Source organism: Acanthisitta chloris, unplaced genomic scaffold, assembly GCF_000695815.1.
Source record: "Acanthisitta chloris isolate BGI_N310 unplaced genomic scaffold, ASM69581v1 scaffold9750, whole genome shotgun sequence".
Taxonomy (NCBI): Eukaryota; Metazoa; Chordata; class Aves; order Passeriformes; family Acanthisittidae; genus Acanthisitta; species Acanthisitta chloris.
The window spans coordinates 27,003-47,338 of record NW_008652212.1 but is presented as its reverse complement, the minus strand read 5'-3'; positions in this window follow the sequence as shown (position 1 = coordinate 47,338).

Genomic DNA, 20,336 nt, shown 5'->3' with positions numbered 1-20,336 from the left:
CATGCCTGGCTGTGTGTTTTGGAGGCTCCTCCCAAAGGGTCTTAAAAAGCGAGTGTAGCTTTCCTTCCCCACCACTGATCCAAGGAAAACAAAACCTGTTCAGTGTGGAAACCTCCACGCCAGGCTGAAATCCCATATGCATTTATCTACATATGAACCATCTGGTATCCAGTAAGACTTTTCTTGTCTTGTGCATTAAGTTTGCTTTATTTGCATTCCACCTGGGGACTCAGATGGTGCAAGGCAATTTGTAGGGCTGAAAGCACCCAACTGTTTCCAGTGATACAACTCTGCATAATGTAGGCATTACCTAGAGAGGTGCCTGTTCATCCTGAAATATGCCTGTACAGTGCCAGGCACATGGCACACTGGCACACCATGCTCTGTGTGCAGTCTCCCACTGACAGAGCATCCCTGAGAGCAATCAGGCTGGGTCTGAGCTGCAACTGGCCCATACAGCAAGGGTTTGTACAAAAGTTTGGATCCTAATTCAAGTTCTGTAGAGTGAAAGGACATCCTGCCTTGTTCATAGAAGATACTTTGCTATATTCACTGAGATCCCTTCTTCTGCAACTAGTCTAAATTCAGCTGAGGGTGTTCCATGCACTGTTCTGACTGTCTTGTGGCAGCTGCAGAGCTTCCTTCCATCTGAGTGAGGTAAAGAGCTTTGGGCTTTCTTAATTGCCTAGAACAGGGAACAAAGTCCCTCTTGCATGGCAGAAATAGCAGCAGGAACATCCTTTTCTTGCTGACAACTACCAGGTCACTTGCCTGGAGTGCTGATGAGGACCCTTTTCCCTCCCATCATCCCTCATAGCCTGGGAAATGCAAGCTATTTACCTGCACTCCAGGTTCTCCACAGGCTCAGTGACCATTTAGACTCAGGCAGGCTTATTTTCTAATGCTGAGACTTTGTTACACTCAAATGGCTCCTGGAGCCAGATCTTTAGGAACATATTAAAGGTCCTGATATCTTAATCTGATCTTGATATCATGCAGGTCTCACCATTGCAAGTCTCAGTCACTGTCAGTCTCTGGCAGCAAGGCATTAAGGACCAGTATTAGCAAGAGACATCGCAGACAACTAGTAGGAGGACAAGAGGGCACAGACTCAAGCTCTGCCAGGGGAGGGTTAGGTTGGATATTAGGAAGAGATTTTTTACAGAGAAAGTGATCAGTCATTGGAATGTGCTGCCCAGGGAGGTGGTGGATTCACCATCCCTGGAGGTTTTCAAGCTGAGACTGGATGTGGCACTTAGTGCCATGGTCTAGTGACCAATGCAGGGTTGGACTCGGTGATCTTTGAGGTCTCTTCCAACCTGGTTGATTCTATGATTCTATGGGAGCCATGGGCAGTCAGAGGCAGTGCAGGTGAGGCTGGATGCTTCCCACAATACTTCTCTCCCTGAGAAGCAATGGTATTATTGTGGATTGATATTGGTGCTGGGTAAATGTAATAAAATGTTTGTATAGCAGGCCATGATTTCTCACCTTTACTTCCTTCAAACTTAATGGGAAAGGCTTTATAAATAATTCTGGCTTTGTCAATTTAAAATATGGATTAAAATTTACTATATATGTTTTCAGATTTTAATGTGCTGCTCTTTTTTTTGTCCCCCTTTACCAAACAATTCAATTTTAGTTTTGCAGATGCTACTCTTATTTCTGCAATGATCATGTCTAATGCAAAATCATTGATACTGGATGCAAAAGGAAGGAATGAAGATTATATTGTCAATGTTTTATTAATCTGTGCTTGTGAGCAGGAAAAGACACCCAGTGGTTTTTTTTTACATCCAGTGTACATTGTTAGATGTATTTTTATAATCTGATACTAGTATTTCTGGAACCTAAAGGAAATCTGTGGGACTTTCATCATTTTGAGCTGTGCATATTCAAACAAATGTCAGTAAAGTGAGAAGCATATGAAATGTTTGCATTACATGAAAGAAAACAGTGTCAGACATATATATTTTTAGCAGATTCGAACTCAAAAATGAGACCCCGCAACTATCATTCTTACACCTCTGCTGACATTGCATAATACACACCAGGCCATAATTTCGAAGCTTGCTCTGCTAAGACTATGCATGTACATAACTCAGACTAAAGGGCTAAGTTCCTTTAGAGTTAATACACGTATGAATATATATTTGCAGGTTTGGGGCACTGTTTGACAGGTGACAATTCAGCTGTAGCAAAAATGCAGCTAATCAGATAGGAAAGCATAGGAAATTTCCTGTACAATGAGCTATTTTTCTTTGCCTCATTGACCTTATTTTCAACAGTTTAGTTTGAGTCTGCATGATTGATGAGAATGATGCCAAAGCCTACCTAACCAACGGAAGAATAAAGACAATGGAGGAATATTCCATCTACATCTTCTGTCAGAAACTAAGCTTTTCCCTTAAACTGCTTTAAAAAATCTCAGTGCTGAATGTTTTACATTTTCCTTTAAATGTTTCACCATCAGCCAACACACTAACTCATCAGTGGCTTTAACATATTTCCATTGTATAATATTTATGTACAGTTCCACTGAGCTGTACAAACCCTCACAAATGGATTTTCTATCCTTTGATGCTTTTAAAGTTTTATGAGCCTCTTTCTAGTACATACCCATCTCCTGTGGGTGAAGAATGAAGAGGAGATGATGATGAAGAAGAGAAATATGCCACATCCTAGAGCACTATACAGTTATGCAAACCTCACTACAAGTTTAGGTTGAATGTACTTGGCCGTTTACACAAAGCAAGGGATCTTATTTCTTAAGCCTGATCATATGGCCCTAGTGACCTGATATGGCACTGATTAGGTTCTTTTGTTTTTAGGAAGAAGAGCCCAGCTGTCAAACTCCTTGAAGCAGCTCATTGCACCATATTTGCAATTTACAGAGCAAGGCAAAAAATCTGATGACCACAGCCAGTGCTCAGCTCCTGGCTGACCTTCCCCCATTGGGCAGCAGCCCTTGGTGTACCTTGATAGATCAAGTGCCTGGTGCCCTTTGCACGTGATGACAGGCAATAATAGTCACGTAATTAACTTTTCAGAATTTGAAATATCACCATTACTAACATGTCTGATTCCATTGGTGCAAAGATATGAAATACCACCAGAGCTATCAGCAAGGCAGGAGCCTAACACTAGTGCCTCTCAATTCAAATCCATTGCTGTTGTGCTTGGGTTTTAAAATACCCAAACCTGGGGCTTTCCTCACAGTGCTGTGACTTTCTATCATCAGAGATGCTGAGAAAAAGCTTTTTCTACCCACTGAGCATTTGTTATTCTTTGCAATGTTTTTTGACCTGAGCTGCAGCAGACCCTCAGCATTTCAGAGGCTGTCATGGAATGGCATTCACAATCAATTTTTTTGTTGCAATTTGTTTTTATATGTTTTAACTATCTAAACATTTTTTGGCAGTTTTTCTTTTTCATAATAGCAAAGTTAATTTCAGACTGAAAAGCTGTTTCAGATCAAAATCTAAACTCAGTTATAAAAAACTGTAATGCTTCACCCACCTTTTTCCTGAATGAATTTTGATTGGCATCAAAGACATTCTGTGGAGAAAAAAGCCCTAACATTTTGCAGAATAATCACCTCACTGAAGACTTCCTGGATTGCAAGGTTCATACCAAAATCGCTCCATCAACAGCAGTCCATGAGTATGTGGTAGAAGGTATCAAAGAAAGATTCCTAATAGTCTTTGATTTCAATAGGATCATAGAATTTTAGGTGTTGAAATGGACCTTATAGATCATCTAGTCTCAAACTCCCCTGCCATGGGGACTAGATTGCTCAAGGCTTTATCCAGCCTGGCTTTGAACACTGCCAGGGTTGGAGCATCCACTACCTCCCTGGGCAACCTGGGGCAGTGTCTCACCACCCGCACAGGAAAAAACTTTTTCCTAATATCTAACCTAAACTTCCTCTCTTTCAACTTGTACTCATTGCCCCTTGTCCTGTCACTGCAGCTCCTAACAAAGAGTCCCTCTCTGGCTTCCCTATGGCCCCTTCAGATACTTGAAGGTGCTATGAGGTCTCCACACAACCTTCTCTTCTCCAGGCTGAACAGCCCCAACTCCCTCAGCCTGTCTTCACTGGGGAGATGCTCCAGTCATCTGATCACTTCGTGGCCTCCTCTGGACTTGCTCCAAAATTTCTCCCGTTATATTTTCCCATTTCTCCACTTACAAAGAGAGATGATACCTCTCAGGTCCAACAATAAACCCCACAGCTCTTGTGCTTTAAATCCAGCATCATGGTTTCCTTCCTGAGATGGCCATGCCCTACATCATATGAAGCCCAAACCTGTGTCCAGGCAGCAGGAGCCCCTGGCCCTGTCTCCCTTCCAGTGTTGATCCATCCTGTTCCATGTACAAACAGAACTGCTCAGCAAGAGGCAGTGCCAGCTGCAGAAGGCTGAGTCTTGGCTTATAAAACTTGCTATGTCAATCAGCAGAGTATTCAAGAGTATTCAGCAATGAATGCTTTTGGGTTTGCTTTTTTTTTTTTCCATTTTGTTTTGTGGGTTTTTTGGTCACTCATAAATCTTTTGTAGACTGACACCACCCCTCACTGCATAACTCTTGTGCGTCAGACTGCTTCTCCCATGAGTCTGGGAGCACTAAACTGCAGTGGAGAGTGAGAGGATGTTGACAACACTGGAGCAAATCTTCAGAGGTACAAAATTCAGCCTGTGAGCACACAGCCTCCTCTGCCCTGTGCCTGGATGTTGGCCCTTGAGCTCTCGAAGGGAGTGAGGGGAGCAGGCACATTTTTCTTGTCCTAATTGAGTTACATGCTCTGATGGCCTTGCTGTGGAGAAAGAGACTATGGCAAGGGCCAGGGTATCAGGAGACCATGTCTGGGGTGTCTACAGGCTTCAAAAAGGCTTCTATTCAGCACTGAAGTCCTGCTGCAGTTGGTGTCTGCCTCATGCTTCCATGGAGTTCATCTATCACCTACTGGTACCAGAGCTCCTCATTTCACGCTGCCCAGAGGGAAAATACCATATCTTTGTTCATCAGTGGGTTGTTGTTTTTTTAAAATGCTGTACTGAAAAAGCAAAAATAAAGCAATAACACAGGAAAGCTGTCAGTGATTTAAGGTGCTTAAGGTGCTCCTAAATGTCTCTCCTCAAAACACATGTTTTCTGAGGAGTGGCTCTCAGGAGCTTTGAAGGGCCCTTGGCAACACCTATTGTCATCATCATTCCCAGAAGTCACCACTGCTCTGACTCGAGTGGACTGAAAAGGTGCCTTCCCGAATGTGACCAGCCTTTCATCCACCAGCACTCCCAGTCCTTCTCTGCAAAGGTGCTCTCAACCTGTTCATCCTCCAGTCTGTATTGATACCAGGGGTTGCCCCAACCCAGGTGCAGCACCTTGCACTTGGGTGTGTTAAACCACATGAGGTTCCCATGAGACAACTTCTTGAGCTTATCCAGGTCCCTCTGGATGGCATCTTGTCTTTCAGGTGTGTCAACCACACCACTCAGCTTGGAATCATCTGTAAATTTGTTTATCAGGAGTTAAACCTTCTTTGACCTTCATTAGTGGAGGCTAGTAATTTGAATTTAATTGACTCAAACTTTGTTGCTTGTCTGAAGACAAAGAAGCCTTAAAAAATTAATGGTAGAGGTAGGGTTGTTTTGATGTTATGAAACCTGAAGAGGATCAAAGTCCCATGTTATTAACATACAGTAATGGATACCAGCTCAGAACAAGTTTTGGTTTTGAGACAACTCTGCAATTACCAAATAAGCTCAAAACTTTTGTATACCTTTTTGTCACTTCACAGAATATAGCAAAAGGTCTGAAAACGGTGATCTTTCCACTGCCTGGAAACCAAATAAAGCAATCAATAGGCATGCTGGGCTTGCAGAAGGATGTACTGAAGTGTGGCTGACAGTAGAACAGAGTCTGACTGGTACTTTCCAATATCCTTTCAGATCAGTAAGTTTTTATTTAGAGTCTTGTCCCCTGTACAGAAAGAGGATGGATAGTCTTCCTTTCAACCAGATGGTTTCTTCCTTCTGTGTGTCTTTTTACTCAAGTCCTGTGTGATGACGTTATGCTAATGCTGAGAAGTAGTTTTCAGAAAAGAAATTAAATAACCCAGTTGTAAAAATAATAGATATCTGTGTCAATCAATTCAAACTACACAGAGCAAAATGTATAGATCCCTGTAAGAAATAAGTACTTTTTAGAAACCATGGTTTCCCAAGCAGTGGCAGAAGCAGAAGGATGCACAGCATATATCCAAGGGTTCTTTGAAAACTACCTTGAAAAATGTAATTTTATTATGTAAAAGTTAAAGATATTAGTTCAACTCAGTGGCTTTCCTTTGGTAAGATTTTTGTTCATTACATTCACGTACATGCAGGGTGGTGTTTCCCAGTTGTCAGTACAGCCTTTACTGAAGTGGCATGACTGGAGCTGAAGGCAGAATCTAGCTCCTAGGTCTGTATCCAGCAGAGCATTCATATTCATATTTCTCTCCAAGAAAGTGCATGGTCCTGTTGGCTTTCTGGGCTGCCCATGAGCTTGAAAGTAAGTATGTGCTTAAGTGCTTCACTGGAGCAGGGCAACATCCTGCAGCTCCACTAAAGCTTTCAGTCCAATTTGCTTTTCAGGGAGGTTATTACTACTTTAAAGAAGTATTTCTCTCAAATAGAAGAAGGGAACAAATGTCCCAGAGCACTCATTCATTTCCCCCTCAGTCCCTCTCCTCCTTTCTGCAGCTCCCTTCTCCTGGTTTACTGGCTCGTAACATCAGCCTTGTTGATTCCTTACAAAACATTGCAGTGAAACAGACTTGCTTAAATTGTTAGCTCTCTCTGCTTTGTGTGCATCAGATTTAAATTGAAAAGCTCTTCCTTGCCCAAGGCCCTACTTTCTATTCTGATCCTGTTTCAACCCCCAGTGGCACCAGCTGTGTTGAGCATCATCATTTCCCACAGCCAAAGCAGCTGTGGGGTGTTCCTATTGCATACCTGGAATACTTTGTCCTTTCTACCATCTCTGCTCCTTCCCTTATTTAAAGCTTGCTAGAAATATATCCACACCATCTAGTGATAATGCATGTACCCCTTACCAAAGCTTTTCTTGCTGGGGAAAAAAAAAGGCTGGTGAGGGAGACCTAGCATTGTGGCAGCTTCAGAGAGGATTCTGCAGGGTGGTATTAAGCTACCAAGAACTCTTGGACTGAAGTGCAACAATCCTAGCCCCTGGTGAAATGCTGTGAACCCCAAAGGAAGATCAGTATACATGTCTGTGTGGCTGCAATGATGCAATGATTGCTGCATTGCATGGACTGGATAAAATTCCTTCCTTACACACTCTAGTCCATAGAGAAAGAGCTAAGGGTTGGGGATGTCGAAGTCTCTTATAATGAGGACTCTGTGGTTTTTGATAAAGCTGTTTAGGAAAAAGAAATAGCTTTGGTGTATTGTCTGGTACAATCCCATTCTTCCTGCAGTGTTAGCCTTTGCTTACAGACCTAGTGATGGTGATCAAGCTAATTTCATGCTCACGAGGTCACAGCTAATCTAATCGAACATTTCCAGTAGTCTGTAAAGAAGTTGCTGTCCCATAAATCTGTCTGTTTGTGATTCTGTTTCAGATGTGGGTTTTTTTTTGATTCAGGGGATTGGAAAACTTCTGAAAGACATAGGCAGATCTGTCAATGGTCTTGAGATCTTACATGCTGCCTTACAGCAGATGTGGCAATGCTGATGGTGAAGAGGATTTGGAACCAGGCACGTGCTCTTAATGAAGGCAGCATGAGTCCGTGAGCAAATTAGCTCTCCTCAAGATGACTAAGAGCAGGCTTCAAGGAAACACTGGGAAAAAGCAGGGAAGTATGAGTCATCTGTAGAGTGTCAGTTTGCATGTGTCTTTATGTAGCATGTAATTATTTTTATACACATGTTTAATTAATTTTCCTTTGTGTTTCATCTGGGACTACATTTGTTTATCATTCTCCTGGCCGGGTACAGCGTCACACTGCTACAGTATCAATGACCATGTCAGCAGTGTACAGAAGGACACTGTGGTGAATCCAGCTCTGTTCAGAGCAGTCCAAGTTGGAGACAACAGCCTGAAGGTGTTATGTGATGAAAATTATATGTTCTGTTTCACAACTCCGTCCTGCACTTGTGTCTGAGGCTGAATCTCCTGAATGGGGAAGAGCCAGAGATGCTTCAGCTTTGCTGACCTGCTGTGCTGGCCCTGGCCTTCCCCTGGCTGCAGACAGACAGACAACTGCTGGACCAGGAACCTTCCACATGGGGACCCTGCCTGGCAAGGGCAGCCTGAGGAAGGGCAGCTACCTTTGGGGCACAGCTGAGATGCTACTGGAGCCTGTATGCTGAGGCAGCAAGAAGTGCTTGGGAAAAAAAGCATACAAAACCAGATTCTACAGAGAACAAATACAGAGGAGGAGAGTTGGGAGTATGATATGGTAGTCAGAAGTCTATGGAGGCAGCTGAGAAAGGGGCAGGGGCAATTTCCCCATTCCTCCCTGTTCCTTCATCTCCACAGGGATAAACCTGAGACAAAGGACTATTGAGCTGTTTGGGTTAGGAAGAGAGCTAAGTGTTTTGTCCAAAAAGATGAAAAAGATGATAGGATTTACCCTTGCCAACAGGAAAAAGGTTTTCTCTTAGATAGGGCATTGGACTTTTTGATGGGTTTTTAGCTCTTTTTTACTCCCATTACCCATGAGAAGGGGGCTCTGACTTTTCTAGAAAGGCAGGTTCTTAAATCTATTACCTGAAGACACCTCATGCAAGATGAACAGCCCATGGCTCTCCTGTGTAGTACAGCTTGGGACATAAGGGACAGAGGAAATCTTCCTTCAGTAAACTATAGCATTACTTTTAGTGATTAATATATTTATTGCTGTTGTATATGAGTTCAACTCATTCAAATCTTTGGCTTTTCCTCATTCAAATGAGTATGTGTCATTGGAGTCTCCTGCAGTGGCTGCCCCCTGAGCATGTGGTGGGCAGCAAATGGGAGAGGGTCTGCTCTGCTCAGGCTGGGATACCACCAAAGCAAAGGCATAAGGTCACCTCTGGCCAAATCTGTGAACCCCTTAAGTAATCTAGATAATATATCTCAATCCAGTGCTGTTAAACCAGTACAACATCTGACAAAACTGGGCAAATTAAGGAATACCTGCTTTCTGTCAGATGTACAAAAAGATTTTGAGAATGCCTCTACTCTCAGGAGTAAAACAGAAATAACCCAGTTCAGCACAGTAAATCACTACAACACTGTCTCATAGTGTAGTTAACTTCATGATAGAAGCTCACCTTCCCATTTGACCTACATGTTTTCTGAGCACAGGATGCTCACCACTGGCCACCTCCCCTTGTCCTCTCTCTTTGCCATCTCATTGGCATTGCTTCAAGGTTTTCATTGCATTTCTCAGCCCTTGTTTTCTGGCTGGTTTAGCCTTTCATTTACAAGAGATGTGAAAATTTGCCTTCCCCCTGAGTGTTTTTGAATTTGGCATGTGTTTAGCCTATGTTCTTTGGAGTATGTAAGTTCTTCTTGTATGCTTTCTTCTTTTGCAATATTTAGGAAGTTAAGAAGTTTTGATATTGTGCCTTTAAAGTAAGGCATGATAGTTTTATTTCCATTGTCTATGGCTACCTCATAACATAGGCTTAACCCTTTCTGTGCAGTCCTTGCCAACGTTTTGCTTGTTCTAGTCTTTTAAAAGCCATAAAGAATATTTTTGCATTCTTGCACGTTTTCTAACAGTGGAAATGCATTGGAAAGCATTTTTCCTGTCCTGTGATAGGGCAGGAGAGGCATGGAGCAATTCTGTCACTTATTTCAGTATCCCTGTACTTAGAGCTAAGGTTGTGAGTCCTGGGTGCTACATCACTGCTAACAGAGCTGTTTATACTCTTTCCATAGTGACTTCAGCTGGTCCATCTCCACCCACGTGTGAGAAGAATGGTGTGCTTGGATCTCATCTCTTTGTATTTACAGAGTATCACAGGTAATAACTTCATCTTTCTTGGAAAAAGCCAACAAGCCTCTGTCAACCCACGTGCTGCACAAAAAGATCACTACTCTCACTATATGAAAGTAAATCAGGAGTTTCATAACTGCAGGACCCAGACAAGAGAAATTGGAATTGGTGTTGAGCTTGGCAAGGTATCAGGCAAAAAATGAAATAAACTTCTCTTGTCTATAGCCACAAGAGAAATTATCAAATTAATAACAGGAAAACTTCAAGACTTTTCATATGCACTAAGATAGTACTTATGCATCTGCATTTTTCTGCAGGTGCCTCTTATCATTTTAGAAAAAACATACATTTCTGTGTCTAACAGTCTGGTTCAGAGTTTTCACTTCAGAAAGATGTAGCATGCACTGTGGACAACACAGTATCGACTGGACACCCTTACAGAGCTAAGTTTGAGCTGTATCTGAATCACCACAAACAGGGGAAAGTTAAAGCATCGCCATTTCCCACAAAGATAACTAAAACCTAGAAGCCTTGATCTAAAAGCTTGTTTACATTTTTTAATTAAACTTTTGAAGTGTATTTTGCATCTGATTCCATCTTCTCTAAAGTTAGCAAAATAGGCAGAAGGTATCCCACAGTTCCCAGGTTGTACTTGGCCACGGAGGAAGCTCACAGTATACAGCTAGTGTATGTTTGAGGAAGGGTTTGAGTGGTCCTTAAGGCTTAGCCTGTTTTAGTAGTGGTTCTTCTAATTCAGACAAATACATTTGTGGTTTCCTGAAGGTAAATGTTAAGCACTGGTGACACACAAGCTGTTTGAAACTGTTGTATGATCTTTTGAGATGTGCTGCAGCTTCCTGTGACATTGCTTCCTATTGCAGTGACACTGGTGGCTGTTCCTGGACAGAAAAATATTTGTCACATTGTGGGATTAGTCTGGCCAGCTGAATGTTTCCTATTCTTTCCGACGTCTGTCTTCATTGCTGGTCAGGATGTTTCCTTCATGGACATATGGGGTGATGGGGAACTGTTGTCTGGCTGGTACAGACTCTGCAGTCCAAAAACCCTACCCAACCCAGCCATCATAATCCTCTGTGAGGACCATCAAGAGTATTCAAAACTGAAAATCACCGTTGTGTTGATCCTTTCCCCGGTTTTGATTTGGGAGCCTGTGGATCTTTTCTGAGATGTGAAGCACTGAGCTCCTTAGGTTTGTGTTCCCCTCCCAGTTGTGCAGGAATGTACATCCAAGCAGGATCTGTCCCTGCAGAACAGCTAGTGGAGTAAGCTGGCAGCCAGCAGCACTGTGCTTTCCCCCATGGCTTGAAATATTGTCAGAGGGAGAACCTGTGGAGGATTGCTTGTCATCTGATTGCATTATTTTTCAACCACACAAGCAATAAATATTTAAAGTCTGGTTGTAGGCAATGTAACAACTCTGTAAATACACGCTTCTGAATACAGAAGTAAGTGGCTGATCTTTTCTTTTAAGAGGAAACAAATACATCTCTGCTTGGCATAAAGTGTCCTCCTCCCCATTCTGTAAAGAAGAATACGTTGAGGCAATTTTTCTGCTATGAATGAAGGTGAAATCTAAAGGCAGAAAAGTACTGCTGCATATTTATTGCTACCTCCTGGCGATCCTCTGTTCTTTTCCATTTGTCAGATCGAAGTATTAGATCAAAGCCCAGAAAGGAAAGGCAGGGAATGAGAGAGGGAACTGAGAGAAATGAACAGCTCTTGCTCCTGCTGCGTGCTCTCTCCCTGCCTGTTCCTGCCACGGTTTTTCCCATGACAGAGAAGCTGTGATCAGTAATAGAGATAGGAAGCAATATGGGAGTTCCTGTGAGGTTTTCTGTCTTCTCTACAGTATCACAGGAACTGCCACTATTCCAAGTAATTCAGTTTTACAGGAATACTTACAGCTGGTTTATGTAAACTAAAATCAATTATTGACATGATCCTGAAGATGTTGGGCCCATATCAGCACTAGTGGAAGAGGGAAACAGTGGCCAAAGAGGTGAGAACAACCTGTAGGAGTGACTCAAAAGATGGGTGCATTCTCCTTGTCCTTGGACATGGACTACATGCTTTCAAGTGTGGAAATAAATCCAGGCCTGTTTTGATGCCCTTTATTATGATTAAATTAGATTTTGTGCCTTTAGAAGTGTTTTGAAAGGAAAAGAAAGTATTCTGACATTGAATGAAATCTAGGCTCTCAGTTGATTTGAGTAGCAGAGTTATGGCAGTGGGGCAGGATCTAGTTCTGCATGTTGTCCTCTCTAGCTTACCTGGTTTGTTTTTTTTCAAGAGAGCTTATTGAATTTTTTGGAAGTGATTTTGTGAAGTACTCTTGCAATTGAGAATTAACTTGGTAATTTGACTCATATGGTTTGTTCCTCTTCTGTGAGGAATAGCAGTCAAGTTTTTTTTGAAGTATAAATGATTAGCTAAATGTGATAATCTGTGATGCATCTTTCACCTCTGCTGTTTCTAAAATCCATTTAGTGAACATATTCCTTAGTGGTCATTTCAGAGCAAGCCATTATCAAACAACTGTTACCTACCAAGAGAAGTTTCTGTCTCAAAAAGCCTAGCTGAGGCATAGTAGAATATTTATTATATAGCTGGAAGTATCCTTCTGCCTGAGGGATGGACTGCAATTACAACATGGTAAATATTTCATTAGAACAAAGCATGGGAAGTAGCCTTCTCTTTATTTAAAACATTTATTAAAATACAATGTTAGAATCTACATGGGAATAATTCTTTCTACCCAATCTACCAATTTAGCTACAGTTTTAGGTGACACATTTTGTTATTGCAAAAGCTTGAACATTGGAGTAATCTATTTTCTCCTCTGAGAAAGATGGACATCTTAACACAGATTAAATTTAGTGTACACTGATGTACCTTATACCATTCTGGCTGCATTAAGGAAGCAAGAAAGGGTGCAGCAGATTTCAGTGCCCTTACAAAATCCCTTCTCTTCAAGAGGATGATGTGAATGGAATTTAAGTACAAGACCTAAACACAGATGAATGGTGAAGTCTGCAAACAAGAGTGGAAAGTAGTTACTCAATAGTGCATAATGATGCATGTGCAGTTTTGGAGGATAATGTTCTATATTAAATACTTTCTGAGCTCCACTTGCTTAAAAAATGTCTACTTCTCTGGACAGTGAAAAAAGACACAAAGACAATCGATATCTGAGGGCTCATCCAACTGCAGCAATTTTCGTAGTGAATAGAAAAGACATCTAAGAGCACATATGAAAAATGAGGTCTTATTGAACAGTAATCTGGCAATAACTCCTTTGCACTGGAGGTCATCTCTCTACTGGAGTACCAGATTATACAACATTTAAGCAATGCCTGCTTTATCTGCTAGAGGAGCATGGTGAGGCCTCAAGCCTGTAGCCTGGTCCTACAGTGATAACAGCCTTCTTGTTTCTTCAAAGGCTAAGGAAATAAACCACAAGATCACCTACCCACTGTACCAGTCACAGGTAGCCTCAAACCCCTTTTTGCCCCTATTTTCTGTGATTATTGGAGAGATGCCACTTTCAGTTCTGGTTTTCAGGCAGCTGGACTTTCCCATGATACCTGCTGTCTGAGCTGACTTTGCTCAGTGTCTTTCTCTCTCTCTAGACTCCTGGTTAGTCCTTCCCTACCAGTGATGAGAGTATTACCTACTTTGCTTTGTATAATTTGTCGGTTAGATGTGCAGTTTCAGAATGGAAAAATGCTATTTCTGAAATTGCATGTCACGCTCAGGTAAGAGCATGAAGTCAACCTCTCTGTTGAGTGTCCCAAATCAGCCTACTGTCCCTCCTGTGTGGGAGACTCAGTTTAGCTCTTGAACTTTCCTCTGAGCTTCTAGAAAGTTTCAAATCTATTTGATTATGCTGTGCATGTGCAAAACAGTTTCTCATGGATCAGCGTTAACCTCAAGCATGAGGTTTCCATCTGCCCCAGCTGCTGCCTCTGCTGCTGTCCAGCAACAGGGAGCTCTGACTTGTCTGTGGGCCAAATGCACCTCTTCATGGCTGTGTGAGTGGACACCAACCCCTTTTAAGTTGTTCTGACCCGTAAAGAATCAGGATGACTTTTGCAGAGAAGAGTCAACCAAGAATTCTGACTCACGTTAGCTAGTCCAGAGAATTTTATTGCCTTATTGGTGTGTTTTGTCCTAACACCCTGAGCTCTGATATTGACTTCTCCAACTGTACTGGAAAGCTGACACACTACAAAAGTTAATGTACAGTGAAACCTGTCTCTAGAGAGCCCTTACGGTTCTTGATGCTAGAAGCATACAGATGCTGAAAAGCTCTGTCCCCTTGTTTAAAGCCATGGCTATTTCTCACCATGAAAAAGTGATCCTGCAGTAAATTTGCCTTGGGGCATAAAATTGCTATTCATTGCATATGGCATGAGCTAGCTCCTCAAATGCAACATCAGCTCCAGAGACCAAAATGAGTTTAGGTTCATTGCTGGTTCCTTTCGGGTGAACTCCAGATGCTGAGGATGGAACTGCAAAGCATTCTAGTGAGACACATAAAAATAAGCCGATGACCACAAGCATCTCAAAAGTTGCACTCCCAGGTTGGGCTTCCATGCAGAGCTGTGCAGAGATCCTGAGCAAACAGAGGCTTGAGCCAGCACACTGCCAGATGACAGACCAGGCAACTGAGCCATGGTAGCTCACAGATGTGCTGCTGACTCTCCCCAACCTCATGGGCTGATGGTGAGGGGAGGTCATACTATGCTTCCTGGTGCCTCCTCCTCCAGGTTTAGATTCTGTCTCAAAGACAGCATCATTTCAGACCCCTAGAAGGAGCTCTGAGCTACTTGAACTTAGATACTTTAAACTTTTTTTTAAAATTCCTTCTTTCAGAGGTAGAAATGAGTTGCCCAGGGTCAAGGAATCTGAATGCATAGAGCTGGCCATTGTGATGCTTGGCAGTGCCTGAGCAGTGGAGGTTGAGTATTTCATGTGATAAATGCAGCCAAAGGAGCAGTAAAGTAGTATTTGTGTGCCTAACTTCATTGGAAACCTAATCCTTGCACTCTTCCTTTGTGGGTCACAGGATTAATGCAGCAGCCACACAGACATGCTCTCTTTGAGCAAGGTGGTGAGGCACTCTGTGCCTGTCTTTATGCTTAGCACTAATACATGAAGCACTTCACATGCAAATAACTATGTCAGGATTTGTGTAGAGTCCTGTGCCAGAAGACAAATTGCACAGCTCCATCTTGATAATGCTGCTTTCCTTCACTAACAAGTCAGAGCAATGAAATCTCACAGAAATGCATTAAACTACACTTGTATTTAAGAGCAACAATGGTTAAGTACTGCTTAATAGCAAAAGAACTGAAGTGGCTTTATAGCTTTACATTAGCAAAACTGATAGTAAAGTAGCAAGAAAGTTTAGTTACTTGCTGCCTCCTGGGAGGCTTATGAGGATGCACCAAAACGAAGATGGGTCTTTGAAGTTGCTCTCCTCCCAAAGTGTGCTCTCTTGGTGGGAGTGTTGGTGCACCTGCAGCAACATTCCTTATGTTTATTTCTTATACAGATAGATTGATTGATATGGATGTGTCTTGGATGGAATGAGGCACTTCACTTACAAGAGGGAAGCAACCATAAAGTTTATTGATATAAAGTAGTAAGGCAATGTTCAATGGTAAATGTGACACTGTTAAATCACTATTTAACAAGATTTGATGGCAAGGTACACTTGCTTATTTACTGCATAGAGGACAGGGTCAGACAAAACTGTCAGGGACACCTTCCTATTGAGTCATGAGGTTCAAAGCAGACCTTCTTATTATTTAAACCCCTTCTCAGAGAGGAGTCTAGGTGCAGCTGGATCCTCTCCTAGTCACAGACTTGGTCAACAGTTTATGTCTAAAGGATTATGTGTGCACAATCAATCCTTTATACCACTTAGCTAAGACATCTAAGTTTAGCATGCTATTAATCACTTAGTGAGGATCTGTGGTGGCAAGGGATCTCTCAACCTTGAGGAGTAACCTTGAGAGGAGTCCCTACTCAAGGAGAGATCCTGGCGTGCAGCCCATAGGAGAGCTCAGCGGACCCTGTGCCGTCCACTATTTATAGAGTAAGATGAGTGACTTATAGCCATATTTGCATACCAGCAAGACGTCTGGGGCACCATTCCAGACAGCCCTTGGCTACCATGTTGCCACCTGCCCCCAAAGTGCAGGGTAAGCTGGGTGCAGCCACCACAGCATCCACTGGTGGTTACGGCTGGTGGGGGGAAGCACACCCTCACAGGACGTTAGGAACACAAAGACACCCAGCATTAGCAATTTGCAGTTCTATTTAATACTTTAAGTAGTTATTGAAGGCATGTCTACATTGCTATCAAGTGATGAGGTACTCCTGAATTCTGTATGCTAAAATCTTTTCTGCAAAACAAAGCATGGGAAGAGCTGTCTCCTGGAAAGGTGCCGTGGTTGCCCTTTTGATCATGAATTCTATGTCTCTGTGCTTGTCTGGACTTTGTTAGAACAATTTTTACATCCAAACTCATACGTACGTCATCTGTCAACCAATTACTGGAGGTTATTCAAAGGTTATATTTGAAGTACTCATTGGAGGTATAAAGCAAGTGTTTCATTCATTGATAACGATTGCTGAACAAAGGCAGGAAAATCCTAAAGGAACCACCAGAACAGATTTGAACTTCTACGCTATGGGAAGAGTGTTGTGAATTCAGTGTGACCTTGACAGAAACAGCAGGTAGCTGTGCTCACACCTTTTGAAGTATGAGGAACATGTTTGCATAATTGACTGAAGGTGCTTTTTATGTGACTTACAAGTTGACAGCGATTAATTATCTTAATATTTACTTGGGGTTCTGAGCATGCACCAAGCGATTTAAGATACTTTTGGAAATGAGTGGCTTTGTTTGCACTCCTCCCTCTAATTGTTTGCTAAATAATTTACCATCATTGTGTTTCAAATCTCTGAGTACTGCAAATAGTACTTAAATAGCATGGTTTAATGTAGAGGGAAGTAAATACAAATGTGTAAAGAGTGTGTGGAAGAAGGAGGAAGGAGTGAGCGCACCTGGGCTATAGGCACAGACCTTAAAAGGAACATGAGTATCTTTATCACCTAAATTGGAGGGGATTTACAGGTGGCTAGTACCAAAGAGCTGCAATGTTTCAGACAGACCAAAATGCATGGCTCCAGTTTCTAAGCATGTCATGCATTGCTGCTGTGTTTTCTATTGAGATGAAATAAAACAAATGATGTAGTCAGGTTTTTTAAACAGAAATTGAAATTCTGGGAAAGAGGTAATGATGGAAAAGTTGTCTGTGATTTCTGATCTGAATTCAGAGTTGTGAGCAAAAGGGAAGCTATGAGTCTCTTACATTTTTGCTTGTCATTATTATCTTAACCCACTCAAACCTCCATGATTTAGTTAACACCATGCAGTCCAGAAATCAATTACCAAATAAATACCAGAAGGCATTGGTCAGCCTTTGGTGGCTGCAGTTGTCACTGCTGTGCCTCATCAACTCTACAGCAGAAACTTTTACTGTTAGGAAAGAACTCTGACCAGCTTAGACATCCTGTCTTAGTCCTCGGACAACTACTTACCTTGTGTGTGACCCAGGACAAGCATATAAGACTGATAACATTGATTATGTTGATGTGTGGTAAAACAATGGCTGAAAGCACTGATTTTCACAAAAAACCTGACCAGCTTCCCCACCTCCCATGTGACAAAGCAGCCTTTCATTAATCCTTAGATGATCCCACTACTAAGGTCAGCCTTAAACAGCAGTCTGGCACCAGAGGATGCTGAGCAGTAGTGATAGAACCCTTTCCTTCGATTTAATTTAAGCACTGGTGGGTATTTCTCCATTTCTGTTATAAACATAGGAAGAAAAGAATTAAGCAAAGTATTAAGAAAGATAGAGAGTGGCTGAACCAAAAGAGGCAACAGTAAATACCTTTATAAAAACAATGAAAAGTAATCCAGGCAGTCAGCATCTCTCCTTCCTGCTTTTTTTCTCGTGCTCTACCTGTCTGTTCAAGTCAACCTCTTCCTCCACTCTTCATGCATTTTCTTGAATATTTTGCCTTTCCATTTATTTTTCAAAGGAGAATTCTCAGATCACATCTTTCTTTGGCTATGTATTCAAGATATCAGCAACATTTTAGCAAAACAGAAATTTGTCTACATTCAGATAATAGAGTATAACAATTCCCAAATTTCATACTTAGGCGTAAAAATGAGGTCTGAGATACAAGACCCCCAAGTGTAAGAACCACACAAACCTTTTCCTAAGCCTTACAATGTCCAGAGGAGCCTTTGGTTTGTTTCAGCTGATGTAGGTAAAGAAAACAGGCATGAGTGCTCAGTCAAAGGTTTAGGCTGTGCTCTTTCACATTCACTGGATCGCCACATTGCTTTATATGCAAGTGTCACTTTTTGCGATTATAGTTTTATTTCCCTTTCTACAGGAAGAACAAAAAACAAAACTTCATATTGAACAACTTGCTGAAAATGTCCCATGTCAAATCCAGAGCAGCGCAGGCAGAACTGAGTCACCTAAAACAACACTGATTCATCTTAAAATGAAATGCATGCTCTCTCAAGCAAAATTCTTACGCTTTAAGCACATTAAGACTGGTACACAACTGCATTCTTCTTGTAGCAATTCTTAATACTGCCTTCCCTCCAGTTACCTCTTGCAGGTTTTCTCAAAAGTCTTGTCCTTCTCTATCCCTCACTAGTATCCAGCACACAACCCATCCCTTGTGAAAAGTGTGTATGTATGTTCTGTGTTCTGGGTTAGCCAGTTGGCAAATAGCTGCTTCTTCCTCAGGCTCCCAGTGTATGACTGTCTCTTCTTGTCCGTTTGTCTCCTGTTCTTCCAAAGACCTTTCTCTCCCAGTTTTCCCATGTGTCTATGTTCCAGGCACTCGCTCATGATATAAATTAAAAGAAGGGCGTAGTTACATATATATGTAGATATGATAGAAGCAAAATCTAAGCCATGGTCTTGAACTCCATGATCTGGAACCTCCCATGTGAGCTTTGGAAGTTGTGCCACATCTCCCTGTGCTTGCACACCACTACTGTTGCATATGGAGGGAGAAGATATACTGAACCTCTGTGTACTGGTGACACCAGCACAGCAGTTTCCCAATGCAAAGCTCCTCTTTGGCATACAGCTCCCAGTCTTTGCCACTTAGTAGGCCCTAGTAAACTTACTTAGCTCCAATATTGAGCCATTGTGCTATTACAGCCATCCTCATGTTATAAACCATGAGACTCAAACTTGCTAAACAACCAAAAACCTTGTTGCTTTTGCCAGATTAGTACAGGCAGTTGCTTCCAGTTGTTATTTGGCTGTTGTGAGCACTTGGCCATCATCTGTTCCCCTCTGTTGTGTGTAGCAGGGCTGACAGCTGGGGACAGGAGTCGCAGCTTCAGTTCTCCAAATTCAGAGGGACACAGCAATCAGGCTTCCAACCCCTGAAGGCTACTCATTTCCTGACTGTTAAAGCAGAAAAAGCATCCACATATATAGATAGCAGGGCCAACCTTTGGAGAGAGAATGGTAGGACGAATTCTCAAATCTGGTTGAATATCAAATAAATAACTCTCAGTCTGCTGCAGAAACCCACAGAGGTGTTGCTATGCTATGCACACACTCAGGCATGCCAGGCATGTTCTTAGCCCTGGTCTAGGCAAAGCTATGTATGTTAATGGAAAGGAAAGAGCATGTGCACACAGTCTGATTATTGCCTCTATTATGCAAACACTGTATTTGTTCTTCTTGGCTCCATATAGATTTTTTAATGGACAGAATATTTTTGACAGACCTGAGGCAGAATTCATTCTTTTCATGCACAGAACATAATTAAGTCCTGTTTGTAAGAAAAAAAATGGGGGGTTTTATGGATGTTTGTTTAGATACTGAATAGCAATATTATGAGTTCCCTGAGCTGAATTTGCCAGGGGAGCTACACTTATTTGCTTTCCTTCTTTCCTTTGCCTCCAGCTGTCTGTTCCAGAACAGGGACTTCCATTCTTCTCTGTCCACCTATTACAAAAGCATAGTCTACAGGAGAGTATTCATGCAGCAAATGGTACTGCTGCCACCTACTCGTTGAAGGAAGCATTAGCATTTTCCTCTTAATCATGAACACAGATCAGTTTATGTCCCAAATCACCGTTGTTTTCCCCAAGTCTAAATATTTAATCAGAATTTTTATCTCACTTGCTCTGTGCATCCACCAGACAATCCACCCACGCGTTCTCTTTTCCTTTAGCCACAGCAACACAAAGCAAATA